At 40.3% G+C, this 13618-nt stretch overlaps 1 protein-coding gene across 4 annotated transcripts in view; it reads left to right on the top strand.

The window, feature by feature from the left end:
* The window catches only part of LOC126980399 (carboxypeptidase B-like), a 43541-nt gene that overhangs the window by 15158 nt on the left and 14765 nt on the right, over nt 1-13618 (top strand). The window lies entirely within an intron of this gene.

Below are 13618 nucleotides of genomic sequence, written 5' to 3'. Positions count from 1 at the left end.
TTAAGTTGCGGATTCGTTTTACCATTTTCCTTGTTTTAGTCACTTAAGTTGCGGCTTCGTTTTACCATTTTCCTTGTTTTAGTCACTTAAGTTGCCGATTCGTTTTACCATTTTCCTTTTTTTAGTCACTTAAGCTGCGGATTCGTTTACCTTTTCTCTTGTTCGTCACTAAGTTGCGGCTTCGCTTTATCTTCCTTCTTTTTCGTCGCGTCCGTTGGTGCGTTCATGTGTATAGGAGCGAGGGTCTGGCTGTCTGGTCCAAGGTGTGACACTGTAGCGCATAGCAATTCAAACCCCGTGGCGTGTACTGCCGAGTCACCGCCGTCACACACACACACACACACACACACACTGAGCAAATGATGAATGGATTGCCTTATAAAATGGAATAGCGTGTGCTTCAATATCATACAGACGTTCTCGGAGTTCATTGATTAAACGTGGTAAGATTAAGACATGGGAAGTTGACTCAATCCTGTACAAATGCAAATAGGTAAGAACGAACATATGAACTCACACCCTCCATAGCTTGCCCTCCTTTCCATGTAGGTTATGGGTGGTTGATGTATATTTGCCCTGCTACACACACACACACACACGCACACACATGGGCCGCGTGCCAGAGGGAGGGGTATTAATAGCGTGAACTCATAACGTCATCAACACCTCCTAAGGCATGCATTGACGTAACCTCTTGCGTGTTTGTTTATGTTTTTTTCCCTTCGTCACAAAGAAAATAAGTGAATGATGACGCAGTTCAGTAATGGCCGTGCTAATTAAGGAACAAAACAAATGGAAAGTGAAAAGAAAAAGTGCATCCGGTTTATATATGAAGTTGATGATGTAGTACTACGATTTTATTAGTGTAAGAGGAAAGAGACAGATGAGATATATTAAGAACGTATGGATATTAGAATTAGCTTATGGGAATGAAAAGATGCAGTGAGAAATATGTGTGGTTAAATATATGAAGTAGGTGGTAGACGATCTGATTATTTTTTTACTTATGATGGAAGAGGCAGGTGAAAGAAACTACCAAAACTGATGAATATGAAAATGAACCGATGATAATGAAAAGAAGCTGAGTGAGGAAAGTGTATCCGTTAAATATATAAAGTAGGTAATAATAGATTTGATTACTTTTTTTTTTAACGAGGGAAGAGGCAGATAAAATAAAATAAAAACTGATGAATCTGAAAATTTACTAATAATGTCGTGAAACGGTGGCTCAAATCAGTGATCTTCTGTGATAATTATGAGAGTTAATAACGAGTGGAGATTCTTCTGTTCTGTGCTGTCTAGTTCTGGGATAATATGAAAGCAATACACACAAAAAAATGGGTTAGTCTGTAATAGGATGAGGTAGAACATTTAGGCAGAAACAAACACTCAACACCTTGCATAAAAAAGTAGAAAGAAGATGAGATCGAGCACTTACGTAGAAACAAACACCAACCACCTTGCATAGAAACAAATAGGAAGAGAATGAGTTAGAGCATTCACGTAGAAACAAACACCTAACATTTACATAGAAACGAATAGGAAGAATATGAGGTAGAACACTTAGGCAGAAACAAACATTCAACCCCTTGCATAGAAGATAAGGAGGAAGAGGAGGTAGAACACTTAGGCAGAAACAAACATCCAACCCCTTGCATAGAAGAAAAGGGGGAAGAGGAGGTAGAACACTTAGGCAGAAACAAACATCCAACCCCTTGCATAGAAGAAAAGGGGGAAGAGGAGGTAGAACACTTAGGCAGAAACAAACATCCAACACCTTGCATGGAAAAAAAAAAGAAGAGGACGAGACAAAACACTAAATAAATACCCAGACAACTTGCATACAAAAAAAAAGGAAGAGGATGGGCTAGAACATTTAGGTCGGAACAAACACTCCACACTTTGTCCGCCGAGGCCTTGGGTGGGGAGCCGCGGTGACGTTGGTGATGGGGTCCGGTGTCTGGGGTGTGCTGTAGTAGCCTAACCTTTCCCTTCAACGGCCTGCGACTCAGCTCTGCATGGGGCCCTTCTGCTTATCCTTTGTTTTACTCTCTCTCTCTCTCTCTCTCTCTCTCTCTCTCTCTCTCTCTCTCTCTCTTGGGAACACCAGCACAAAAGTCGTTTTCATTTAACTCGTCTTTTTTACGTTACCATTGACTATATAGTTCTTCATGGCCTTCCTATATATCCTTTGTCTCCCTTTCTCTCTCTTCGAACTTCTCCATAATCTCTTCCGAACACCAACATGACAGAACTCTTCATTTAAATTACCTTTTTTTTAATTTGTTTTTACGCTTCCATTAACCAGCTCTGCATGACCCTCCTTCTGTACTTTGTTTTTGTCGTTGCTCTTCTTTTTCCCTCCTCCTACTCCTTCATAACCTCTCCCGAACACCAACCGAACAGAACTCTTAACTTATCTTATTTTACGCTATCATATCCGTTACAGCAGTATTCCGACACGACACTCCTCTTTGACTTATCTCTTTGCGCTGTCAAGTCCGTTTTAACAGTCCCTTTTAACTTATCTCTGTTCTGTCAAGTTCAAAAGTCAACACTGTTCAAACACTGCAGGTAGATGTCTTTCACTTACCTCATGGCGCTGTCAAATCCTTCAAAGCATTATTCTAACACGATAATCCCCTTTAACTGATCTTCTTACGGTATCAAGCCTATTAATTAACTTTTATTCTAACACCACAGTCCGCTTTTATGACGGTATCAGATCCTTTATAACACGGCAATCCTCTTTCACTTACTTCTCTGCACTATTAGGTCCATAAATTAGTGCTAATCTAACATGACAAGCATCTTTAACTTATCTATACGATCTCAAAACCCGTAACTTAGCATCACCTGTTCTTTTCTGTCTATTGTTGGGATATTATTCACACAGTATGTAGAGAAAATTGAAAAAAGTAGGAAGAGGAAGAAGAGCTCGAAGAAAGGCTTTGAATTAGTATCCTAGAGTAATATATAAAAGACCATTGATGGGTGCTATTGAAAAGGCGGGAGAAAGACTTACGGAAGGGAGAAAAGGAACAAAAAGGCGAGTATAGTCCTTAATGGAGTCCTTTCAGCGTTCAAAATTAAACATAAAAAGAGTTATGAAAAGGGAACGGAGCCATGAAAGAAAACTACACGAAGTCTTTTTGAGTCTTTACACTTAACAGGATATTTCATTTTTTTTATCGTCTGGACTCCCACGCGGCAGGAAAGAAATAAATGAACTGTTTTATTATATTTTTTAGAGCTAGAATCAGTTTATAGTTAATCTGAATCAGTTAAGTTTATTATTATGTTCGAATTTTAGCTCTCGAATCTGCTGTTTATATTTTTCGATCTTTAGCACACAAATTTGTTCTTTTTTTTTTTTTTTCGATCGTTAGCACTCGAATCTGTTACGTTTGTTATTATTTTTGATCTTCAGCTCTCGAATTAAATAAGTTTTTTTCGATCTTCAGCACTTAAATCAAATACTTTTTTTTCGATCTTCAGCACTTGAATCAAATACTTTTTTTTCGATCTTCAGCACTTGAATCAAATACTTTTTTTAATCTTCAGCACTTGAATCAAATACATTTTTTTCGATCTTCAGCACTTGAATCAAATACTTTTTTTTCGATCTTCAGCACTTGAATCAAATACTTTTTTTTTCGATCTTCAGCACTTGAATCAAATACTTTTTTTTTTCGATCTTCAGCACTTGAATCAAATATTTTTTTTAGCACTAGACAAATAAGTTTTCTCGATCTTCATCAGTACTCAAATCAGTCATGGGCATTATTTTTTCCGTTCTTTACCACTCGATTCAGACACCACCCCCAACAAAATATTAGTGCACAAATGGATACACGGCAGGACGAAACCCTTGATCCATATAATTACACTTTGAATATCCGTGACGATGACTTTCAATGCAGCTATTTTCATGTCACAAAATGGCAAAGGTGTAATTAGAAGACCAAGGTTTACATTTTGTCCTTATAAACTGATGAGAAAAAAGAAAAGTGAGGAAAATAACACATAATTGATAAGAGAGGAAATAACAGACAACATAAATGATAAACGAGGAAAATTAACCATAAAATTGATAGAGGATATAAAAAAAAACATAATTAATACAGAAGGAAATTGAAATAGCACATAATTATTAAACGAGGAATGAAAACACGTAACAGATAAAAGAGTAAAAGTTTCAAGAAATAACACATGATTGATAACAGACAGCGACCGAAAACAACACAGAATTGACAAAGGAGGAAATCTTAATGGAGCCAGCGAAGTATTTGGGTCAGACGGGTTTGTTTGGGTTCCTGAGTGACAGCAGATGGGGGGTGACGGGGGAGGGGGAGAGGGTGTGATGGGGGGGGAGGACTGCAGGAGGGGAGGAAAAGAACGGCCGGAGGAAAAGGAGTAAAAAAAAGGAAAGGAAGGCAGAGGAAAGAACCGTCGTGTGTGTGTGTGTGAGAGAGAGAGAGAGAGAGAGAGAGAGAGAGAGAGAGAGAGAGAGAGAGAGAGAGAGAGTAAAGTAAGAAAGAAAGAAAGACATTTTTATAGGCGTCGGTATGAATGGGAAGTATTGAGAAATATGAGACTGTGATGGAGACGCATGAGAGAGAGAGAGAGAGAGAGAGAGAGAGAGAGAGAGAGAGAGAGAGAGAGAGAGAGAGAGAGGATGGGTGGGTTTAGGTGGTAATTTGAAATGACTGGCAGAAACAAAAAAATTAAGTTATCGAGGATGAAAGGACAAAGAGATGCAGGCGTGACGTAAAAGCCTCAAAGATTGTAGGAAAGAAGAGGAAGGGAGCGAGCGGTGGGCATTAGAGAGAGAGAGAGAGAGAGAGAGAGAGAGAGAGAGAGGACATCGACAAAACATTAAGTACTGGTATTACTATCCACATCACATTAACTAACTAAACACTACTACTACTACTACTACTACTACTACTACTACTACTACTACTACTACTACTACAATTACTAACACCATCGGTAGAACCATCACATAACTCTTTCATCTTATGTATTGTCAGGAAAATGTTCCCATCATTCTCAGCTAAGAACACACACACACACACACACACACACACACACACACACACACACACAGAGAGAGAGAGAGAGAGAGAGAGAGAGAGAGAGAGAGAGAGAGAGAGAGAGAGAGAGAGAGAGAGAGAGAATTATCGTTTAACTTAATATTTTGCTCGTTAACCGTAGCAATAACACTCTTACCAACCCCTTTTTCTCAGTCTTCCTCCTCCTCCTCCTCATCATCATCATCCTCATCCTTCATTCACTTCGAAGGGAATCCCAGAATACCTCTTACTTAATCCCCCCTCCTCCTTCCCTTCCTCCCATTCCTCCCTCCACTCCACCTCTTCCTCTTCCTTTACAATTACGTGGCAGGAGGAAGAGGGGGAGGAGTAGGAACGAGGAAGAAGAAAAAGAGGAGACAGGATAAGAGGAGAAGAGGGAAGAGGGAAGAGTGGAGGTGAAGGTGAAGGACAGAGATAGAAGGACATGAGACAGTTAGCAGAGAGAGAGAGAGAGAGAGAGAGAGAGAGAGAGAGAGAGAGAGAGAGAGTGTGTTTGTTAATGCTACATATACGGTACGTGAAGTGTTTGCATGTACAGTGCTATTTTTGTCGTTGTTGTTGTTGTTGTTGTTGTTGTTGTAAGCGGTGGCGGTGGTTGTGATGCTGTTGTTGTTGTTGTTGTTGTTATAAATTAATTACTAGTCAATTTATAGCAAAGATATATTACGCCGATCAACACGAGAGAGAGAGAGAGAGAGAGAGAGAGAGAGAGAGAGAGAGAGAGAGAGAGAAGGAAGTCTGCTATTAGCACACCAGTACACCTAGTGACGTGTTTCGGGCTGGGTCACGTGGAAACACCCGAGAGAGAGAGAGAGAGAGAGAGAGAGAGAGAGAGAGAGAGAGAGAGAGAGAGAGAGAGAGAGAGAGAGAGAGAGAATGTTTACCTTAAAACCTTCTGTCATGTAAACGAAAAGAACAAAAGTAAAGAAAAGGGAAATATGTGTTAATCAAGTTTTCTTCGCGTCATGCATTTGAGATTTAGGAGAAAAACACAATTCGTATATATTATATGGACGTGTTTTTCGGGAGGGGCCACGGAGGCTATGTCTTTGTCGTCTGCATCTCGTTAATATTTGTACAAGTGTGGCCCACATGTGCAAGGACAAGTGTGTGTGTGTGTGCGTGTGTGTGTGTGTGTGTGTGTGTGTGTGTGTGTGTGTGTGAAGGGCACGAGGACATAAGCCTATTAAGATAACACGGCGTAATATAGAGAGAGAGAGAGAGAGAGAGAGAGAGAGAGAGAGAGAGAGAGAGAGAGAGAGAGAGAGGAAAAGGGGGGGAAAGGAAAAACATGTATAACGTAACTCACGGTTACCTCCTCCTCCTCCTCCTCCTCCTCGTTGCATAATCACATCCACGTCCTCTTTCATATCCTTTTAAAATCGTATCTAATTAAAATCTCTCTCTCTCTCTCTCTTTATTTAAACAAAAGTACATACAAAAAGGGTCATAGGATGACACGAGGTAAAGGAGCCCTCTTCTATAAGGGCACCTCTTCTAAAGCTTGCCCAGTAGTTTGTTCTTTTTTATTAGTGTGTGTGTGGCCCCCCTTTTAAGTCCGTGTTGTTCACGCTGGGTGCTCAGGCCTGAGAGGTGCACTTCGGCCGTGAAGGCGTTCCACAGTGTTGCTGTGGCACAGGTGAAGGCCCGCTGACACAGCGTAGGGGTCCTCGGGACTTCGAGGAGGAGATCACCGGACGCTACCGCTCTCGTAGCTCGCTCTGACCTCCTCCACGGAATTCCGAGGGCCGCGAGGTGTGGTGTGTGCTGCACCTGGGCCTTGTGCAGCACTGTGAGGGCACCAACCGTCCTGCGGTGCTCCAGACTATCCATCTGGTGGCGGGGGGCGTTCTGTCTCGAGTGGTGACGGTGGTGCTGGTGTTGTTGTTGCTGTTGCCATTGCCGGTATCCCCTTCGTCGTCCCTGATGCTGCTGATGCCTGTGCTGCTTGTCATTGGCACCGTATATGAGGCGTTCGGCACGCCTCTGCACCCGGTCCAACAGGGAGAGGTGGCACTGGGCGTTACTCATCCTTGTGAGGGGGCTGTACTCCATGATGGGCCTCCTGGGCCTTGAACAGCCTTAGGAGTCCGTCAGTTTTTTTTTTTTTACAGCAAGGACAGAGACACAAAAAAAAAAAAAAAAATAAAAAAAAAAGCCCGCTACTCGCTGCTCCTAAAAAGAATCGAGAAGGTGGCGGACTAGACGCAGGAGTGTCACTCTCAGGGACGCCTTGCGCGCCACGTTCTCGAGGTGGCGGTCAAAGCTGAGTTTGGAGTCGACCTCCGCCCCCAGGATGTTGGTGGAGCCCCTATGGCCAGGGCGTCGTCTCCAAACCTCAGCTGACCCTCGAGTACTCTGGCGTCCTCAGCTGATCGTGATATAATCAATTTCCCTCTCTCTCTCTCTCTCTCTCTCTCAGGACGTGGATGACTAAAGGAGTATATGTAGGACAAGTTGCAGATTTAATAAGTTCCAAGGGCATAGAGTTGCGGTTTCTCTCTCTCTCTCTCTCTCTCTCTCTCTCTCTCTCTCTCTCTCTCTCTCTTCTTTTTGCGTCTCACCTTCCTCTATACGCTTTGTCCTTCAACCCTACCTTACTTATCCGTTCTGCCTCCTCTTCCTCCTCTTTCTCCTCCTCCTCCTCCTCCTCTCTTCCTTCTTCTCTCGTTATCTGCAAAGTCACTCAAAGGCTTGCTTGATTTCTGAGGATAATGTTGCTGATACTGAAAGGTTTGATGGTTGACAGAGAGAGAGAGAGAGAGAGAGAGAGAGAGAGAGAGAGAGAGAGAGAGAGAGAGAGAGATGCATTGAACCAAACAAACACTAACCAGGAAGCTTTTTGTGTCAGTACGTTATCAATTAAGGTGAATAGGAAGAGAAGTAGGTGAGGGCGGCGCTGGTGGTGGTGGTGGGGGGGGGGGAGGGGGGAAGGGAAGGGTCAAGTTCGTGTTTGAATGAATTTATCCTGTTACGCTGCACCGACGAAGATCGATTTGCCGTTGCTCTCTACTGCTAAAGGGGAAATAATGTTTGACTTTACTGATGCGACGGAGATGGGCACCGCGGCCACGTGCAGTATAGGGTATGCCCCCAACTTTACCTTTACCTTAACCGTGTAGCAGCGACGGGCCAAATTTGTGGCTTTACCGTGTAGCAGCGATGGGCCAAATTTGTGGCTTTACCGTGTAGCAGCGACGGGACAAATTTGTGGCTTTACCGTGTAGCAGCGATGAGCCTAATTTGTGGCTTTACCGTGTAGCAGCGACGGGACAAATTTGTGGCTTTACCGTGTAGCAGCGATGGGCCAAATTTGTGGCTGTACCGTGTAGCGACAGGCCAAATTTGTGGCTTTACCGTGTAGCGATGAGCCTAATTGGACAAATTTGTGGCTTTACCGTGTAGCAGCGATGAGCCTAATTTGTGGCTTTACCGTGTAGCAGCGACGGGACAAATTTGTGGCTTTACCGTGTAGCAGCGATGGGCCAAATTTGTGGCTTTACCGTGTAGCAGCGACGGGCCAAATTTGTGGCTTTACCGTGTAGCAGCGACGGGCCAAATTTGTGGCTTTACCGTGTAGCAGCGACGGGCCTAATTTGTGGCTTTACCGTGTAGCTGCGACGGGCCAAATTTGTGGCTTTACCGTGTAGCAGCGACGGGCCAAATTTGTGGCTTTACCGTGTAGCAGCGACGGGCCTAATTTGTGGCTTTACCGTGTAGCAGCGACGGGCCAAATTTGTGGCTTTACCGTGTAGCAGCGACGGGCCTAATTTGTGGCTTTACCGTGTAACAGCGACGGGCCAAATTTGTGGCTTTACCGTGTAGCAGCGACGGGCCAAATTTGTGGCTTTACCGTGTAGCAGCGACGGGCCAAATTTGTGGCTTTACCGTGTAGCAGCGACGGGCCTAATTTGTGGCTTTACCGTGTAGCAGCAATGGGGCAAATTTTTGCCATGATATAAACCCCCCAAAATAGATGATGCATAAACTGATCACAAATGCGTTGATATATATCATGAAATGGTTTGCGTGAGTGATGATTTTTTTTTCTCATTTTTCTCGCTTAGAGGGACCATTAAGAAACATGATCCCCGCAGCTGCCGGAATAATAGAGCACACGGAAGAAACTGACCGAGCTTCCTTATATCGATGAAATTTGTAAATACAGGAAAAAAAACCGTACAAATAATTGCTTGTATAGGAGAGAGGAATCTACTGAACCTTCCGATATAGTTAAAATTTGTAAATACAGGAAAAAAACGTACAAATAATTTCTTCTATAGGAGAGAGGAATCTACTGAAGCTTCCGATATAGTTAAAATTTGTAAATACAGGAAAAAAAACGTACAAATAATTGCTTCTATCGGCGAGATGAATCTTCTGAACTTCCCGATATAGTTAAAATTTGTAAATACAGGAAAAAAAACGCACAAATAATTGCTTCTATTGGCGAGATGAATCTACTGAACTTCCCGATATAGTTAAAATTTGTAAATACAGGAAAAAAAAACCGTACAAATAATTGCTTCTATAGGCGAGATGAATCTACTGAACTTCCCGATATAGTTAAAATTTGTAAATGAAAGATTATGTGTTAGAAAAAATAAGACTATTACAGATGACTGGAAATGAATGATGTTTCTGATACCGTTGTAATCGTAGATAAAGGAATATATTAAGGAAATGATTATGGCGCATTGTGGTCGTAAGGGTTGACCGAGCTTCCTCATATAGTTAAAATTTGTAAATAATGAAATATATGTAAAAAGAAAAGAACTTGCAAACAAAAGGAAGTGACTAAGCTTTTTTTTGTATGACTCCTGCAGACGCTAGGAAATGAGTGGACCTTTTTTATAGCGTCTAAATCGTAAAGAGCGAATATGCTGAAAAATGCTAGACTATACTGCAGACTTTAGCAACCGACTAAACTCTCTCTTACATTATCAAAACCGTAGCTAAAGATATATACATGTAAAAAAAATAACAATAGACTCGCTTCAGACTGTAGGGGCCGACTGTCCTTTCTTACATCGTTAAAACCGTAAATAAAGAAAGATATGTAAAAAAATAGACAAAATAAGAAAATAGTAATATGGTTGGCACTGTTCTTTATCTATGCATCATTCATTTTACCCTGGGAAGCAAAATTAGACTGTCCTTCTCTGCATCCTGTTTCCCCATGTTGGAAATCCTGTGTCACTTATTTTTCCTCGGAAGCGAAGTCGTTTCCACAAGCCTGCGAGAACATAGTCACGTCCTTCTTTCTTCGTGCGAGTTGTTGCGCAGGGGTGAGGTCATCGTCGTGAGGATAGGTCACACTGCCCCACTGCCGTAATATCCGTTGAGAGAGAGAGAGAGAGAAAGAGAGAGAGAGAGAGAGAGAGAGAGAGAGAGAGAGAGAGAGAGAGAGAGAGAGAGAATTTCCCATAACTTCCAAGAACAGATGTCTATAAAAGGAGCGGTTTAGAGAGATAGATAGATAGAACAAGAGAGAGAGAGAGAGAGAGAGAGAGAGAGAGAGAGAGAGAGAGAGAGAGAGAGAGAGAGAGAGAGAATTTCCCACTACTTCTAAGAAAAGACGTTTATAAAAGGAGCAGTAAAGAGAGAAACACGAATAGATAAACAGAGAGATAGATAGATTGACAAATAGATAGATAAAAAGATGAAAAGAGAATTTCCTGCAACTAAGAACCCGTAAAAGGACGTTAGAGAGACAGAAAGACAGACACGAATAGACAGACAGACGGACAGGCAGACAGACAGAGAAAGAGAATACTTCCCACAATGCCAACGGTGCGCATCTGTCGTGAAGGGGAAGAATTTAATACTCCTCCCCATTATCGTGAGGAGGCTAGGAGAGGGAAGGGAGGGAGGGAAAGGGAAGGGGAGGGAGAAAAGGAGAGAGAGGGAACGCTGCCTCTCTCCTGATGAGGGTAATGCATCCTGGCGGTCGATTGGGATGAGTAGATAAGAGTAAGGCCGAAGATAGAATGATATTAAAGAAAGAAAGATAAGAAAAGATATAAAGAAAAATTGGTTAAAGAGATGAAAATAGGCAAAGATAAATGAAAATAAAGCCATAGATAGTGTGATATTAAAGAAAGAAAGATAAAAGAAAATAACGGAAAATAATTAGAGATGAAAAATATGTAGAAATAAATGAAAATAAGGCCAAAGATAGCATGGCATTAAAGACAGAAAGATAAGAAAAGATATAAAGAAAAATTGGTTAAAGAGCTGAAAATAGGCAAAGATAAATTAAGATAAAACCAAAGATAGTGTGATATTAAAGAAAGATAACAAAAGAAAATAAAGAAAAAATAGAGCTGAAAAATATGTAGAAATAAATGAAAAGAAAACCAAAGATAGTGTGATATTAAAGAAAGAAAGATAACAAGAGAAAATAAAGAATAATCAAAGAGATGAAAATAGGTAAAGATCAATGAAAATGCCAAAGATAGTGTGATATTAAAGAAAGATAACAAAAGAAAATAAAGAAAAAATAGAGCTGAAAAACAGGTAGAAATAAATGAAAATAAAGCTAGAGATAAGAGAATATGTGAGAAAAAAAAATCAAATAGGAAAAAAATCAAGGTAAAAATAGATGAAGATAAAACCAAAGATAGGAGAATAAGAAAGAAAGAAGTCAAATAAAAAAAGAAGAAAGAAAAATGGATCGAAATAATACCAAAGACAATAGAATATGAAAAATGAATTAATAAAGCAAAGAAGAAGAAATGTAGCTAGATGAAAAAGCTAAAGATATAACACAGAAGAAATAAAACAGATAAAGAAAAGGAGAAAAAAAATGAGAAACTAAATAAGTGTTATAGTAGGATATCAATGTATTATTATTATTTAATATCACCACGAATTAGGCATACAATTGTCAATGGAAAAAACCCACGACAGATAGATCACGCCACCTTATAGGAATGTCGTCCGTCAGTGTTTACCGTCTCAGTTTTGTATACTTCGCACTCCGATGGTGCGTGGAGGTCACCTTGACATACGTGACCAATAATATTGTAACAATTATTTTCCAACCTGTAACTCGCCACTCCTTCACGAGAGTCCGACTGACACACAACGACAGTCGCTCTCGCTCCGTCGCTTCTTGTACATAAAGGCTACGAATATAATTCGCCTTAAGGAAGCTGAAGTCTTAATCAACACCCTTTAAACGCCCCCCGACAAGCCCGTTACATAAGAATATACAGAAATGAAGCCAAAAAAAAGAGGAATATGAAAGGAATAAATCAAAGAAAATAAGAAAGAAAGGATGATAAAAAGAGAGAGAATGAAAAAGATAAATAAAAACATACAGAAATGAAGCAAAAAATGGAAGAAAATGAAAGGAAATCAAAGAAAAGGAGAAAAGAAGGATTGTAAAAAGAGAAAGAATGAAAAAACAAAATAAGAATATACAGAAATGAAGCCAAAAAATAGAAGAATGTGAAAGGAAATCAAAGAAAAGAAGAAAAGAAGGATTGTAAAAAGAGAAAGAATGAAAAAACTAAATAAGAATGTACAGAAATGAAACCAAAAAAATAGAAGAATGTGAAAGGAATAACTCAAAGGAAATAAGAAAGAGAAAGAGAAAGAATGAAAAAAAGGAAATAAAAACATAGAGACCTGAAGTAAAAAATAGAGGAATATGAAAGGAATAAATCAAAGGAAAAGAGAATGAAAGGATAAAACACACACACACACACACACACACACACACACACACACACACACACACACACACACACACACACACACACATACACTTTATACATGACAAAACGAAATGGGAAAAAAAAGAAAAGACAGAAAAAGGGAAACCGATACCAGGGAAAATCAATCACCCGAATCAGACTGTAAAAGTGAAGCATATTTTTTTGATAACGGAGAGAGAGAAGAGAAGACAGAAAGAAAGAGAGATAGGAGAAGGCAGAAAAATGGAAAAAGAAAAGAAAAAAGGAAGATTATAAAGAAAGAATGAGAGAGAATGAAAGGATGAAGGGAAAAAAGAAAGGAAGGAAGAAGGGAAGAGAAAAAAGAAAGAGTATAAAAAAGAAAGAAAAAGAAAAAAAGGAAACATAAAAGAAGGAAAGAATGAAATAATGGAGAGAGAGAGAGAGAGAGAGAGAGAGAGAGAGAGAGAGAGAGAGAGAGAGAGAGAGCACCATCGTTTGGTAACCAGAACAACAAGAAAACGTCAAAAAAACAAAAACAAGTCTGATCCAGTTTGACTAAAGAAAAATTAGACTTTATCGGTATTTCCAAATTTTGTATCTATTTTCGGAGGCTTCTGGAACCGTCTCAAGCACCTGTTTTGTTTTTTTCTCATCTTTCTTTTTTTCTCTCTTTAATTCTAGTTTCGTCTCAATAATTTTCATCGCTTCATTTTTTTCCTTCAGCGTGTTTCCCAAAAGTCCAGGTGATCTTGATACTCTTATTTTCCTGTTATATTTTTTTCTGATTCACATGTCAGAGAGAGAGAGAGAGAGAGAGAGAGAGAGAGAGAGAGA

This window comes from Eriocheir sinensis, chromosome 44 (genome assembly GCF_024679095.1).
Source record: "Eriocheir sinensis breed Jianghai 21 chromosome 44, ASM2467909v1, whole genome shotgun sequence".
NCBI lineage: Eukaryota > Metazoa > Arthropoda > Malacostraca > Decapoda > Varunidae > Eriocheir > Eriocheir sinensis.
This window is presented reverse-complemented; position numbering and strand designations above follow the sequence as displayed.